The 10,346-nt window shown below is 47.6% G+C and overlaps 1 long non-coding RNA gene across 1 annotated transcript; it reads left to right on the plus strand.

Moving 5' to 3' along the window:
* Positions 1–9,252: 9,252 nt before the first annotated feature.
* On the plus strand, positions 9,253–10,346 carry LOC108296328. Its single transcript, XR_001821813.2, has 2 exons — positions 9,253–9,298; positions 10,158–10,346. It is a non-coding gene; the product is annotated as an uncharacterized LOC108296328 (long non-coding RNA).

The raw sequence follows: 10,346 nt of genomic DNA on the forward strand, positions 1-10,346 counted from the left end.
GGAAAAAGACAAAAAGAAAGTTAAAAAAATAAATAACAAATTTAAAAAAAATTTTTAAAGGTGGGAAAGAGGAGTAAATTCGGAAAATGTGACAAGGAGAAGGCTTGGACTAGGTAGTTAATTGAGTACAGAACTAATTAGGAAGATAAGGGTTAGCTTAACAATGTTTGTCTGCACAGATTTCTCTAGGCTTCAACTTCCCATTCCTGACGATAATAATGTTAGTTTCCTTCCAGTATAAAGAGGACATCTTGCATATGGGGGTTTTAATTTCTGCTTTCAAAAAGAAAAGGGGGAGGGTTAAAGTACCATTCTTTCATTTTCTTCTTCTTCTTTTTTTTTTTTTAATAACTTTAGCTCACAATAATCCTTATGCCAAAGTGGCATATTTTTGGGTGGCCTGTTCTGAACTCCATCATTGTCATGTTTGATAATGGCTGCTACCGCCAAGCTACAGCAGTCTTCTGCATCCCTCTCCCCTGAGAGTCTGATGACCAAGGCCTCCTCTATTCTGGAAACCTTAGCAATGCACTGCTCAGTTCTGTCATCTCTGTAACGTGCCATCTGCCTTCACACCGGTTTCACTTCCACAAGCCACAAAGTGAGGTCACACTTCCCTGGAGACGCTCTTGCCATCCTATGTTCAGCAGCTAGTGATTCTGGGAAGGAGGGCAGGGGGGAGTCGCTACCTTCGGTGAATCAGGATGAAATCAACTTTCATCAAACACAGACAAAATAGGACCAGGAAGGCCCAAAGGAGAGGAGACTCATGCTTACATGTCTGAGCTAAGAACTGTTTCCAATAAGCCTCTAGAAACACTTCAAATCTCTCCTGCTTTGATAAAGCTTATCAATAGATAGTTTTTAGAACTCCTGTACTTTAGATAAGATGTTCTCAGCCTTCAAGGTGGCTCATGCATTTGTGTGACAAACATTCTTTGTCATTGACTATCTTCTTTTTTACATTTTAAATCTTTTTTTTTTTTTTTTTTGTTCTTTTTTTTTGAGATGCAGTCTTGCTCCTGTGGTGCAGTCTGGAGTGCAGTGGTGCAATCTCGGCTCAGTGCAACCTGCACCTCCCAGGTTCAAGCGATTCTCCTTCTTCAGCCTCCCAAGTAGCTTGAATTACCGGCATGCACTACCACGTCTGGCTAATTTTTCTATTTTTAGTAGAGATGGGATTTTGCCATGTTCACAAGGCTAATCTCGAACTTCTGACCTCAGGTGATCCACCCGCTTTGGCCTCCTAAAGTACTGGGATTACAGGTGAGAGCTACCATGCCCAGCCTGTCATTGACTATCTTCTGATGGCACAGCAAGTCCTTCCTTTTGGTCTCAACCCAGACTTATCTTACGTTCAGAAAATACACATTTCCATGACCCAGAGGATTTGTGTTTTCTAAACTGATAAGTAGCTGGTTTTTTAATCAAATTAACATAGATTGCTGCCTTCCATGGGACAGAGTTGCTACAGAAAAATCGTTATGTGTATCTGTTTATGTATGCTTTTATGTGTAGCTTTTGTTTTTGCCACAATTTTACAATAAGCCTTTAAAACATTTCACTGTACCAAACCATATTAATCTGTTAAACAGAAACTGTTGTAATCGTAGCATCTCGGGGCCAGAGTGGCCCTGAAAGGAACCTGTGCTCGGATTTTAGACAAGGACTGAGACTGAGGAAGTCAAATGATTTGCTACTAAGTGTAGAGTCCTATACACTATCAGAGGGACGCCACCACAGTTTCAGAAGCAGGACAAAGGACAGATGAAGAATGAGAGCAGGCAGATGTCAGGTCATCATTGGAGGTACAGAAATAGTGGGACCAGCCTGCTTACCTCTCAGGGCTGTTGTGAAGGTTCAGGGAATTGACAGTTGGGAAACAGTGAATATAAAGTACCCTGTAAACCAGGCCTTCCTCGCTATACTTAGAAGGAAGAATGTTCAGGAGTTCCTTGCAAATGGCTATTCATCTAATTTTTAACCTCTGGGCATGTGCCATGCTTGCAATAGGACAAAGCACTTTGCCAGCAGAAGCTTGGTCCTGCTGACAGTTGATGCATTAGGTCCCAACGGAGGAGAAGATGCTGTCCTCTATCACAACCTATAACCTGATAGGATGCTTGAAGCGGGCCTTTGGAAGCCCAGCTTTGAGAAGAACTTTTCCTAATGGATATTGTTCCTGCTGATAATTTCTCACAGAGCCTATGCTGCCAAGTGAGAACGGTCACGGCACATTTTTCTACTGTGCCTGAGGCTCAAACCTTCCATCTGCTGAAGTGCCATTTCTGGCAATTTGAGCCACAGTCATTGTGGGAGGAGGGGTTATTTTGCCCCACTGAAGGATGATAGACTCTGATGGATGTCACCCATCGTGTGAGCTGCTTGACACCACATTTGACTACAGCCACACTCTCCCATCTGTGGGTCAGCTCTACAAGCCCCAAAGAACACCTCAAGGTCTGTGGAGTCACACAGCCCTTGGAGTGATGCTGTGCAGGGTTGCCATTCATTCCTAGAGTTTTTTGTGTGTTTGTTTTTCGAGATAGTTTCTTGCTCTGTAGCCCAGGGCGGAGTGCAGCAGTGCGGTCTCAGCTCACTGCAACCTCCGTCTCCTGGGAACAAGGGACTCTTGTGCCTTAGCCTCCTGAGTAGCTGGGACTACAGGTGTGTACCACCAGACCTGGCTAATTTTTCTATTTTTGTAGAGACGGGGTTTCACCATGTCACCCACGTGGGTCTCCAACTCCTGACCTCAAGTGATCTGCCTGCTTTGGCCTCCCAAAGTGCTGGGATTACAAGCATGAGCCAAGGGCCCAACCACCATTCCCAATATTAAAAGACCCCTAGAGCCGGGCGCAGTGGCTCAAGCCTGTAATCCCAGCACTTTGGGAGGCCGAGGCGGGTGGATCACGAGGTCAAGAGATCAAGACCATCCTGGTCAACATGGTGAAACCCCGTCTCTACTAAAAATACAAAAAATTAGCTGGGCATGGTGGCGCGTGCCTGTAATCCCAGCGACTCGGGAGGCTGAGGCAGGAGAATTGCCTGAACCCGGGAGGCGGAGGTTGTGGTGAGCCGAGATCGCGCCATTGCACTCCAGTCTGGCCCCTGGTAAAGGGGTGAGGCTCTGTCTCAAAAAAAAAAAAAAAACAAATAAAAATAAAAGATCCTTAGACAAATTTAACCGAGTTTGATTAAGCAAAGAACCATTTGTGTGAATCAGGCAGCCTCCAGGCAAAAATAGGCTCAGAAAGACTCCTGCACAGCCTCATAGTTGAAGCTTTATGGCCAGAAAAGAAAGTGACGTACAGAAAGTGGAAGCAAGGTACAGAAATAGATGGATTGGTGATGGTGTGGTGTTCAGCTTATTCGAGCCCAGTTTGAACAGCTGGCCACCTGTGTGTAGTTGAATTCTGGCTGATGTGATTGACCAAGACTCGGCTAATTGGTCTGAGAGCAGGTCACAGTCTGTTTACATGTCCAGCTAGCTTACAGTTCACTATGTACCAAGAAACCTTTAGGGTGAATTTAAACTATGTAAGGAGAAGGCTTTAGGCTAAAGGTGATTTAATACCAGGATCGGCAGGGGCTCCCTCACCAGTCTCCAGGCTGATAGCTTGCCTCCCATCCATGTCCTCTCCCATCCTGCTCTAGATCCTTTCCAGACCATGATCTCTTCCCTTAAACCTCTCACCCAACGGCTTACTTTATACCCAGAACATAATCTTACTTTATATCTGCAGAGACCAGAGGTGAAAACCGCACTCCCAGCCCCACCCTGCACATTGCCCTTGGCTGGCTCCTGTTCTTTCCACTTTCCCTCTGGGTCCATTTCTCACCCCAAACATTGAAAACAATCCCATTCCCCCCATAGCCCCCATTCCTTCCCAGGGTTTCCCTCCATAAAAGCCATCCTCCCCGTGACAAGTAGGCATGAAGGGACAGAAGAAAAAGTGTTCAGTGTTCGAGGATTGCCCAGTTCCCAGCCTGGCAAAAGCCAGCCTCTTTGAGGTCCAATTAAACCCCAGCGGTTTTACATTATAGAGCTCCGTCTTTGTAATACCCTGTGGCAGGACTCATTTCTGTATTTGTCAGGATTCTTGTCTGTTGGACACTGAACGAAAATGAGCATGGGCAAAAAGAGACTTTTTCACCTCAGGTGTTAAGTCCAGAAATGGACCACTTCTGGATCGAGGGGCTCAGTCTAGGACAGGCATTATGAGAGTTTTCACTGTGCAGAAACCAGAAAGACGGACTCTGCCCCCTTCCATGGATTCCTTTCTGCATAATCTCTTGCTTCTAAAATACTATAAGACAAATTCTCCACGCCAACAGACATAGTAGAGGGTCTTTTTACAGCAACAGAAATGCTGTAGGGTGAACCCCCTACGTGGGGTGAAGGTGGCAGTGGGATAGAGATCCTGGAGATCCAGGCAAAGAACTGACTTGGAAAAGGAAGCCACCAATAGAACAGTGAGAACAAACACTGTAAATGCTGTGAGCCACAGCTACTCTGGATAAGGTGTCACAGGAGTGCCCTGGAATGCATTGAGGCTGACAAGCCGGGGACCAGGAAGACTGCTGGTAAATAATCTTTCTTATTTTCTGTAAGGAACTTGGAAAGCTTATCCAGAGAGGTGTGAAAACAGCAGAGAAAGCACTGGAACAAAGAAACGAAGCAAAAGCAAACATGTTCAGGATTAGTCACTGAGAAACGTAAGAAACCAAAACCAAGTTTTGTCCCAGAGAAAAGGGAAACTCGAGCATTCCCTTGGAGGTCTGGAAGCTTCTTGTGTGTCAAGTGGATTCAAGGGTATTTGGTCAAGGATCATGTGTTTATGAAGCAGGACCGGCAGCAAGTAGACCTCTCAAACACAGAACAGGGAAGAAAGTGGTGATTTATCTGGCTGGGAGCTGTGATTTATCTGGCAGGTGAAAATACCTTAACAACTGAGCTCCTCAACAAAGAAAATCCTTGTCTTTTTAAAGGCTTATAATTCTAGAAATTACATGTGAAAGGGTCTTGATCCATGAAGTAGACGTGGGGTGTGTGACTAGGTAGGGGTTTGATCATGTTTAAACAAAAACAGTGGCTTCCAGAAAGATTCCTCCATACCATGCCTGTGATCTACAGGAGTGGGATTGAGGGTGGTGCCCAGTCTGCCAGCCTTTATTTCTCCTATTGAAATGCAATGTAGAAGTCTGTGGGGAAGGGCTCTTAGAAGCTTAAGAGGATTAAGGGTCTCCTTCCTCATTTACAGCTTATAGCAACTGTGCATGGAACCAGAAACCACCTGCCTCCCACACTTTCAATGGGTTGTCCCAGAGACCGCTCCATTGCGTGAAGCTGATGCTTTCCTTGTGTTGAATGTAACACAGTCATAAGAAGAGTCTGGTGACAAGAAGCTTGTTTTTCTCTCGGGAACTGGTATTCAAAGTGTTGAACAGCCAGTATGGCTCAACAACCGACCCTTCAGTTCAGCCGCTAAAGCAGGAGCAGCCATAAGAAACAGACCTCTCGGGCACTGAACTAGGAAGGAAGGGGTGATTTATTCGGCCGGGAACAAGGCAGCATAGCTGTCTAGTAGCCGAGCTCGTCTAACAAAGAGAAGCCCTGCCTTTATATAGGCTTACAGCTCTAGAAACTGCACATGAATGGGGCTTGGATTTACAGCTTTAGAAATTACATGTGAAAGGGTCTTGGTTCATAGAGCAAGCATGGGGTATGTGCCTTAGGCGGGAATTTGATCTTGTTCAAGTAAAAACAACTCCTTGGGATTCCTCCATACAATGCCTTCGATCTATAGGAGAGATTGTGGTAACCAGTAGGGGTCTTATTTTTACCCTGGCCAACGGCGCCAACCAGTCCCCCTTGTGACTGACTTCTAGCTTCTCCTTTTGAGATGCAATGCAGAAGGCTCAGGAGGATTAAGGGTCTCCTCCTCAGTGCCAGTAGTCAGTCTGGGGGACCCTGCTGTGCCAGATTCTACCCTTTCTGTTGCTGCATGATGTTGAGGTCTGGAGGGGCCAGGAGATCCAACATGCAGCCACGTTCCCACCAGTGTATCTGAACTGATACATGCCAGCATCATAGGCCCTCATTCTCCTCACAGAGCACACGCAAAGTAAATACAGCCACTGAATCAGAGAGAAGAACACCAGCTAGCAGCCTTCTGTCCTCACCATGAGCGGTGCCTTCCAGAACCATCCCAGGGTGGAGGCCTGAGAGGTGGGAAGGAAGCCTGAACTGCTCATGTCCACACATACATTACCTCAGGGATTTCACTCAGGTATGGAGACATCTATTCAAGGTTTTCATATGGTGAGAAAGACCAAGAATCTGAACCCAGGCCTGAGATGAAGCAGGGACCACCTTTTAGGAGCCTGTGCCACCGCCCCCAACTCTACCACCAAGCATGGAAACAAAGGAAAATCTTGAGTTCCTTTCCGGGAAATTTCGGATACTCAGCTCCCCTGAGAAGTAAATAAGTAACTTGCTAGGCAGGAAGATATTAGTCCAAAACAATAGCCAAGGAAATTAGAGTCCAGAGATGTTTGCTTTCCCTTTAGAAACATCTTAACATCTTAACATACGCCCTTGAGTTTGTCACTCAGAAACCTGGACCCGCACCTGAACCCCAACCAAACGGATTTGCTGGCCTGCAGACCTCAGATAGGGGGAGTTGAGGACTGCACTCAGACCACCTTCCTGTGTTCTAAATGTCTTCTGGAGGGACCTTAAAGCCATACCCATGAGCTAAATTGAAGACTCTTTTCTGCTAACCCCAAATTTTTAGACAAGGATGCGCCTCCTGAATCAACTACAAATCAAAGAATCTCTGAATCCACCTGTGACCTGTAAGCCCCTGCTTCAAGATATCTTGCCTTTTTGAGCCAAACCAATGTGTACCCTCCATGCACTGATTTACAATTTTGTCTAACTTCTGCTTTCCTGAAAATTTACCCCTGCCTTTAAAAATCCTTACCTGCTGGGCGCGGTGGCTCACGCCTGTAATCCCAGCACTTTGGGAGGCTGAGGCGGGTGGATCACGAGGTCAAGAGATCGAGACCATCCTGGTCAACACGGTGAAACCCCGTCTCTACTAAAACTACAAAAAATTAGCTGGGCATGGTGGCGCGTGCCTGTAATCCCAGCTACTCAGGAGGCTGAGGCAGGAGAATTGCCTGAACCCAGGAGGCGGAGGTTGCGGTGAGCCGAGATCGCGCCATTGCACTCCAGGCTGGGAAACAAGAGTGAAACTCCGTCTCAAAAAAAATAAATAAATAAAATAAAAATAAAAATAAAAATCCTTACCTGTGTGAAAGGAAACTGTCTTCTCCCCCTACACACCCACCCAAATCACTAAGCTAAAGGGAAAATTCAAGCTGGGAACTGCTTAGGGCAAACCTGCCCCCCATTCTATGTTAAGTCATCCTTCTGTTCCTGGAGATAAAGGCTGATCTGATTGCCTCCTTTGGAAAGGCTAATCAGAAACTCAAAAGAATGCAAACATTTGTTTCACCTATCTGTGATCTGGAAGCCCCCTGCCCACTTCAAGTTGTCCCGCCTTTCCAGGCCTAACCAATGTTCATTTTACATATGCTGATTGATGGCTCGTGTGTCCCTAAAAGGTATAAAACGAAGCTGTCCTCTGACCACCTTGGGCACTTCTTCAGAACCTGCTGAGGGTGTGTCATGGGTGAATGTCCTCAACCTTGGCAAAATAAACTTTCTTTCTTTCTTTTCTTTTTTTTTTCTTAAAGAAAAGATGGGGTTTCTTCATGATGGCCCAGCTGGTCTTGAACTCCTGACCTCAGGTGATCCACCCACCTCAGCCTCCCAAAGTGCTAGGATTACAGGCATGAGCCACCATGCCTGGCCTGGCAAAATAAACTTTCTAAATTAACTGACATCAGTCTCAAATTTTCAGGGTTCATACCTGCCAGCCATCAGAGAGGTCAGGATTTGAGCCGAGCTGCCTGGTCCCACTTGCTTCTGTGAATAAACACCTTCCTTTCTAGTGCTGTAATCTCGGTGTGGATATCTGAACTTAACTGCACTGGGCAAGCAGGCCCCAATTCAGTTATATAATAGGCCTATTGACCCAAAAGCCAGTGCTCTCTTTACACCTGGGGCTGCCTCCCTCACACACCTGCCCAAGGGGCCAGCAGCATCTGCACTCAAGTGAAGAGATCTAAGCACCTTTGTGCCCTGGAGCAGCAGGCAGGGGCTGCCACCAGCATGGGGTCTTTCTGCAGGGGATCCCACAGCCTTCTTCCCCTTCCTCCTCCCTTGACAATGTGTTCAGACTCCTCCCCCACCTTTGCACCAAGAAATTCCAATAGATGTTAATCAGCCTAGTGATTTAGTACAGCTTTAGGAACCAGAGCCTTTAAAGTACGGGCCCCAGAGTCTCCCCTAGAACAGAGATAACAAGTTTAAAAAGTACCCTCTATTTCCCAGGCCTGTTCTTTTTCTGTTGAGTAACTATTTGCAGTAAAAGTTAAGTAAGTTCCTGTTTTCCCACCGGTAATGTATACCGAAGGTCATAAGTCTTGCCTAAGTTGCAATAGCGGTCACCGCTTAATAAACTGCCTTTGTCCTGCCTCTGTAAGCTCCTTTCCCGCCTTGCAAGTTTCAGGCCAGGAATGTCTAACCCCCTTTGGGCATATGCAGAAAAGTCAAGCCCTGTCTCTGTTCCGGGCTCAGCCTTGGGAATCCGCTGAGCCGGTGACCACCTTAATAAAATCCTCCTGTTTCGTCCATGGGTCTCTCCTGTCCCTCAATTGCCACAACATCCTAAGTAAATATGCTTTCTCTCATTTTTCTTCAGATGCATACCACTACCAGTCTGTTTCTCTTTATCCCAATTTTGACAGACATATATATATAAAATACATTTTTAGGACAGGTATGGTGGCTCATACCTGTAATTCCAACACTTTGGGAGACCCAGGTAGGAGGATTGCTTGACAACATAGTAAGAATTTATCTCTACAAAATAAAAAATAGCCAAATTGGAGGCTGAGGCGGGTGGATCACCTGAGGTCAGGAGTTCACAACCAGCCTGGGGAGTCTGGGATGGTGAGGGCGGCAGCCTTGGCCGCAGAGGGAACGGTCTGGGCTGAGGCCGTGGTCCCTGCTGCCCTCAGGCTCAGCCTGTCTCCTCGTTTTTTTTTTTTTTTTTCCCTGCAGATGAACCAGATGACCCCCGACCAGGAGCGGGAGCCGCCGTGGTCTGTGGAGGAGATCCGCAGGAGCAGCTAGAGCTGGTGGCTGCCGGCCGACGCGGGCGTGAGCGGCTGTCCCCGGGGACGCGAGGGCGGCAGGGGTGACGCTCGGCCTGCGCGCGGGAGGACCGGGCCGCGACTGCCCCTGCACCCGGGCCGTCGGGTTGCCTGCACTCTTAGAAACACAGGCCCCTCATAGCCCTGGAGAATGCCAGCCTGGCAGCCCCCGGCCACCGGGGAGAGGGGCGGACCCGGACCGCGGCCCAGACGCGGCGTTCCCTTCCTTGGGGTTTCTGGCAGTGCCGCTCAGCTCCATCCGGAGGGGAGATCCGTTTCCGCCACGCTGAGGGATTGCTCCGGCACTAGCGAGGCGATTCTTGTTGGGACCTGGACTAAGTGGGGCGGGAGACAAGCCAGTTTGTGGATATCCTTTAGTGAGATTCTTCATGTCGGGGGCCCAAAAAGCTCCCTCAAAACTATAATTTCAAAGTCCTAAATGAATAGGATTTTTGAATAAGAGTGGTGGCTGGTTACCTAACCCTTGCTCTGTGATCTCTGTAGACTGACAACCAAAGATGACTTTTAAAAAGAGACAGGGTTTTGCTCTGTCACCCAGGCTGGAGTGCAGGTGGCTCGATCTTAGCTCACTGCATCCTCTGGGGCTCAGGTGATCCTCCTACCTCAGCCACCTGAGTAGCTGGGACTATAGGCAGGCTCCACCACACCTGATTTATTTACTTTTAGTAGAGACAGGGGCCTTGCTATGTTGTCCAGATTGGTCCCCAGCTCCTGGCCTCTAGCGATCACCCCACCTCAGCCTCCCAAAGTGCTGGGATTACAGGGGGAGCCACCATAGCATTAGCTCACTGCCACTCTTTTGATGAGCTTTGTTAGTGATTTTCAATGTCCCTTGGTTTTAGTAGTTGTCAAAAGGAGCATTCAGGCTGGAGGCGGCGGCTGACGCCATCCGTCTGACACTCTCGCGAGATCTCCGCTGTGATCCCCCAGAAGCCTTTGCCTGCCCTGTAGAAGGCGCAGAGCGCAGGCGCACACTCCGTCCCGCCCTTGCACAGTGTCCTTTCGCCCTCCGTGAATAAATCAAATTAAATGAA

Source organism: Cebus imitator, unplaced genomic scaffold (assembly GCF_001604975.1).
Source record: "Cebus imitator isolate Cc_AM_T3 unplaced genomic scaffold, Cebus_imitator-1.0 Scaffold704, whole genome shotgun sequence".
Taxonomy (NCBI): domain Eukaryota; kingdom Metazoa; phylum Chordata; class Mammalia; order Primates; family Cebidae; genus Cebus; species Cebus imitator.